This window comes from Bombyx mori, chromosome W (genome assembly GCF_030269925.1).
Source record: "Bombyx mori chromosome W, ASM3026992v2".
In the NCBI taxonomy this organism is placed as follows: Eukaryota; Metazoa; Arthropoda; class Insecta; order Lepidoptera; family Bombycidae; genus Bombyx; species Bombyx mori.
Genome location: NC_085135.1, coordinates 9,137,494 through 9,143,412, shown reverse-complemented (window position 1 = coordinate 9,143,412; position 5,919 = coordinate 9,137,494). Strand labels below are relative to the sequence as shown.

At 40.3% G+C, this 5,919-nt stretch overlaps 1 long non-coding RNA gene across 1 annotated transcript; it reads right to left on the bottom strand.

Annotated features, from left to right (window-relative positions):
* Positions 1–3,744: 3,744 nt before the first annotated feature.
* On the bottom strand, positions 3,745–5,421 carry LOC134201801 (uncharacterized). The gene is made up of 2 exons (XR_009977062.1): positions 4,977–5,421; positions 3,745–4,651 (listed from the first exon to the last, which is right to left on the bottom strand). It is a non-coding gene; the product is annotated as an uncharacterized LOC134201801 (long non-coding RNA).
* Between the last annotated feature and the right edge of the window lie 498 nt (positions 5,422–5,919).

Sequence of the window (5,919 nt, the reverse complement as noted above, 5' to 3'; positions counted from 1 at the left end):
CACCGCTGGGGTAGCGCATGTCGTCGGCAAAATCAGGAGATTGGGCCTCGACGTGGCGCTCAGTAAATCCGAGGCCATGTGGTTCCACAGGCCCCGGAGAGTGCCACCTGTCGATGCCCATATCGTGGTTGGAGGCGTCCGGATCGGGTTCGGGGTGCAGTTAAAGTACCTCGGCCTCATTCTGGACAGTCGTTGGACCTTCCGTGCTCACTTTCAGCACCTGGTCCCTCGTTTGTTGGGGGTGGCCGGCGCGTTAAGCCGGCTTCTTCCCAACATCGGGGGGGCCTGACCAGGTGACGCGCCGTCTCTATACGGGGGTGGTGCGGTCAATGGCCTTATACGGGGCACCCGTGTGGGGCCAGTCCCGGGCCGTGGGGGTAGCGAAGTTGCTGCAACGGCCGCAACGCACCATCGCGGTCAGGGTCATCCGTGGTTATCGCACCATCTCTTTTGAGGCGGCGTGTGTACTGGCTGGGACGCCGCCTTGGGTCCTGGAGGCGGAGGCGCTCGCCGCTGACTATCAGTGGCGGGCTAACCTTCGTGCCCGGGGCGTGGCGCGTCCCAGCCCCAGTGTGGTCAGAGCGCGGAGGGCCCAATCTCGGCGGTCCGTGCTGGAGTCATGGTCCAGGCGGCTGGCCGATCCTTCGGCTGGTCGTAAGACCGTCGAGGCGATTCGCCCGATTCTTGTGGATTGGGTGAATCGTGACAGAGGACGCCTCACTTTCCGGCTCACGCAGGTGGTCACTGGGCATGGTTGCTTCGGTGAGTTCCTGCACCGGATCGGAGCCGAGCCGACGGCAGAGTGTTACCATTGTGGTTGCGACTTGGACACGGCGGAGCACACGCTCGTTGCCTGCCCCGCATGGGCGCCGTGTCCTTGTCGCAAAAATAGGAAACGACTTGTCGTTGCCGAGTGTTGTGGCATCGATGCTCGGCAACGACGAGTCGTGGAAGGCGACGCTCGACTTCTGCGAGTGCACCATCTCGCAGAAGGAGGCGGCGGGGCGCGTGAGAGACGCACAAGCCCGCCGCCGTCGAGCGGGGGCCAGGGAGGCGGATCTCGCCCTAGCCCTGGCCCTCTAAGTGTTTCGGGTCCCCCTCATATGTCGGTCTGGGGCCCGGCGAAGGGGGCCTAAGAAGACGACGTGCAAGCTGCTCTGCACGCGTTTTACGCAAGATCATCCGGGTGATGGAAGGCCGGCTATCCTCGACCCACGCTGGTTCTGACCCAGCGGGGTATTTCGTAGGATAACCTATTCAAACCGGCGCCATCTAGGCGGGCTTCGGACAGCCTGCCGACCGAGAGGGCTGGTGGTCGTGGCGCCGACGATCGCTGGCCCGGCGTCCCGAGGGGGAGGGTGATGGGAGAGATGTGCTCCGCACTAAACGCTTCACTCTCCTCCCCTTGCCTTTTCATGAGTTTCGTCTCATGCGAGGGTTGGACGTTGGTTGTTGAGCGACAGGAGGTTTTAGTCGGTTCGACTCCGACATGCCCCACCCTCCATCCCCAGTGGAGGGTGGGAGTCCGGCGATTTCCTCCGAAAAAAAAAAAAAAAAACAAAAAACATCGCATGCCTTGCCGAAAACTATTTACGATAGAATAAAGTAATCTATACTTCTATACTAATATTATAAAGAGGAAAGATTTGTTTGTTTGTTTGTTTTGAATAGGCTTCCAAACTACTGAACCGATTTGAAAAATTCTTTCACTGTTAAGACCTACAGTATTTCCGAGTGACATAGGCTATCTTATTTTTTGAAAAAAGTTAGGGATCCTTACTAAAACTCCAATAATGTAACCCAAGGTGTAAAACAATCACCTAAAATATTCTTTACATCCCGTGCCCTGCGAAAACAATTGATGATAGAATAAAGTAATCTATACTTAATATTATAAAGAGGAAATATTTGTTGGTTTGTTTGTTTTGAATAGCCTTCCAAACTACTGAACCGATTTGAAAAATTCTTTCACAGTTTAGAAGCTACAGTATTTCCGAGTAACATAGGGTATAATATTTTTTGAAAAAAGTTAGGGATCCTTACTAAAACTCCAATAATGTAACCCAAGGTGTAAAAAATTCACCTAATATATTCTTTATATCGCGTGCGCTGCGAAAACTGTTAATGATAGAATAAAGTAATCTATACTTATATATATAATAATATTATAAAGAGGAAAAATTTGTTTGTTTGTTTGTTTCGAATAGGCTTCTAAACTACTGAACCGATTTGTAAAATTCTTTCACTGTTTAGAAGCTACAGTATTTCCGAGTAACATAGGGTATAATATTTTTTGAAAAAAGTTAGGGATCCTTACTAAAACTTCAATAATGTAACCAAAGGTGTAAATAAATCACCTAAAATATTCTTTATATCGCGTGCGCTGCGAAAACTGTTGATGATAGAATAAAGTAATATATACTAATATTATAAAGAGGAAATATTTGTTTGTTTGTTTGTTACGAATAAGCTTCCAAACTCCTGAACCGATTTGAAAAATTCTTTCACTGTTTAGGAGCTACAGTATTTCCGAGTGACATAGGCTATATAATTTTTTTTTAAATTAGGGATCCTTACTAAAATTCCAATAATGTAACCCAAGGTGTAAAAAATTCACCTAATATATTCTTTAAATCGCGTGCCCTGCGAAAACTATTGATGATAGAATAAAGTAATCTATACTTCTATACTAATATTATAAAGAGGAAAGATTTGTTTGTTTGTTTGTTGGTTTTGAATAGGCTTCCAAACTACTGAACCGATTTGAAAAATTCTTTCACTCTTTAGGAGCTACAGTATTTCCGAGTAACATAGGGTATAATATTTTTTAAAAAAAGTTAGGGATCCTTACTAAAACTCCAATAATGTAACCCAAAGTGTAAAAAAATCACCTAAAATATTCTTTACATCGCGTGCCCTGCGAAAACTATTGATGAAAGAATAAAGTAATCTATACTTCTGTACTAATATTATAAAGAGGAAAGATTTGTTTGTTTGTTTGTTTGTTTGTTTTGAATAGGCTTCCAAACTACTGAACCGATTTGAAAAATTCTTTCACTCTTTAGGAGCTACAGTATTTCCGAGTGACATAGGCTATATTATTTGTTTTTAAATTAGGGATCCTTACTAAAACTCCAATAATGTAACCCAAGGTGTAAAAAATTCACCTAATATATTCTTTACATCACGTGCCCTGCGAAAACTATTGATGATAGAATAAAGTAATCTATACTTAATACTATAAAGAGGAAATATTTGTTGGTTTGTTTGTTTTGAATAGGCTTCCAAACTACTGAACCGATTTGAAAAATTCTTTCACTGTTTAGAAGCTACAGTATTTCCGAGTAACATAGGGTATAATATTTTTTGAAAAAAGTTAGGGATCCTTACTAAAACTTCAATAATGTAACCCAAGGTGTAAATAAATCACCTAAAATATTCTTTATATCGCGTGCGCTGCGAAAACTGTTGATGATAGAATAAAGTAATCTATACTAATATTATAAAGAGGAAATATTTGTTTGTTTGTTTGTTTCGAATAAGCTTCCAAACTCCTGAACCGATTTGAAAAATTCTTTCACTGTTTAGGAGCCACAGTATTTCCGAGTGACATAGGCTCTAACATTTTTTTGAAAAAAGTTAGGGATCCTTACTAAAACTCCAATAATGTAACCCAAGGTGTAAGAAAATCACCTAAAATATTCTTTGAAAATAGTGGGTAGGTGTGAAAAAAGTGTAAACGTGTTTTAAACATAAAATTTTATTGAAAATTAGAAACATAATCTTTTATCAATATTTTTTAACATCCAGTTTGTACACAAGTATTTGTGATTTGGTACTAACGTTTGCAGCAGCTTATGTGTCATAAATAAAGCTGCAAAGCGCCAGCCAGCACACCTTCAACCATTTAAGTGACATCTTGTTCCTCACACTCAAGCCCATCATGTCTCAACTTGCTGAAATATTAACTATTCAAAAGAACTTAGAAGAAAACTTCACACGGAAGATGGGTGAGCTTGAAATACAGATTCAGTCTGCAGGACCTGCAAAGGAAACTGTAAATAAAGTTGCTGAAGAGTTCCGTACGTTCAGAGAGTTGGTCTTTAGCATACTTGGGCTGCTCCGGACACAAATCGGAGAGTGCATGAAGCAGATTGATAGTCTGGAGACTCGGCAGCGACGCAAGACTTTGCTTTTCCAGGGATGTACTGAGGTTGACGGAGAGGATTGCACTTCGGTCATCTTAAATGTGCTAAATAATAAGCTGGCCTTGAAAAATGTGTCTTCTTCATCCATAAAAGTATGCCACAGACTTGGTGCGCGAAGTCGGGAGCATAACAGGCCCATTCTTGTGAGGTTCACTAATGAAAACATTAAATCCAATGTTTGGAGAGCAAAGTCTAACCTAAAGGGTTGTTCAATTTCATTGAAGGAGTTTTTGACAAAGCCCAGGCAGTCCATATTTATCAAGGCAAGAGCTCACTTCGGAATGCGATCCTGCTGGACCCAGGATGGAATCATAGTTATCAAGACAACTAATGGAACACGTCATAAGGTAACAGCTATGGAAGAGCTGAGCCCTTTGCTGTTGAAGTTTCCAAAAGCTTCAGTGGCACCTCATGTGAGTGGAAAGAGTGATGAGGCAGGAAATCTAAAACATAAAATTCGGAAGTAATGGTGCTTTAATGTTCTTTAGATAGGCAACTCGAAAATTACCATACCGATGTAGTAAAAGTGTGTATGTATTTTTATTATGTCATTTATTTCATCTTTTTTTTTGTTTTTCTTTTTTTTTTCTGTAGTATCTGTATATTTCTTTTAGGTAAGTAGTTTTAAGTTTGTATAAATTAAGTTCTATTCCAATAATTTTATTATTTGTTTTGTTTTCATTCAGTCCAATGAAGTTGGTGGTTCATGACACAGTTTAAAACATTCGTATTTTGGTATAAAATCAGTTACAGACTACTTAAACGTACCAGACGTAGTGTAGTTGTTCTGTTGTTTTGTCTTTTGAATTTTGATTATATTTATTAATGCTTTCTAAATGTTTCTTGATGTTCACTGAATTTAATTTACATCTTCTATATTTTATATTGGTGTTAGCTGGCAGGTGGTGTTGAGATATAAGCTTTATTCTTTTTGTTTGTTATTAATAAATTTTTTTTTTCTCTATTTGGTTTTTAATGCATATAGATTGTATCTTACCAAATTGTTATTTAAAATATTTTTAGATAGTTTTTTATTTTTATTTTATAGATTAGTTTTATATAGATTAGTATATATTAATATAGATTAGTTTATTTATAATTAATATAGATTAGTTTATTTATAATATTTTATAATTAGATTAGTTTTTTTTTTTTTTTTTTGTTTTTCTTCTAAATTTATTATTTATGTCTTTTTTATCAGGTGTATCAGATACTGATGATGATTCTTTTTTTTCTGCCAATGAATCCAGTACGTCTTCTGGAGAGGAAAGTTTTGGTTCAGCCACCGACACCTTGGGTGACTTCTTACGACATACTTTTGACCACAAATCTGGCTGCCAGTTCAACGTATGCCACATCAATGCACAGAGTGTAGCCAGTCATTATAGCGAACTGTATCATACATTTTACAATACAAACGTCGACGTCATCCTGATATCTGAAACGTGGCTCAAGCCTACTCTTCTGTCGACCTCTTTCTCTCTCCCAGGTTTTATTCTTATCCGTAATGATAGAACGGTCGGTAGAGGAGGTGATGTGGCCATTTATCTCCGCAGCACGTTTCCATATAAAATATTGTCTTCTTCTTCTACCAACTCTAGTGCGGAGTTTCTTTTTCTTGAGGTTTGTGTTAGGAGAGTAAAAACTGTAATTGGTGTCACCTATTGTCCCCCTAATATTGATTACTTTACTGAGTTCGAAACAGTATTAG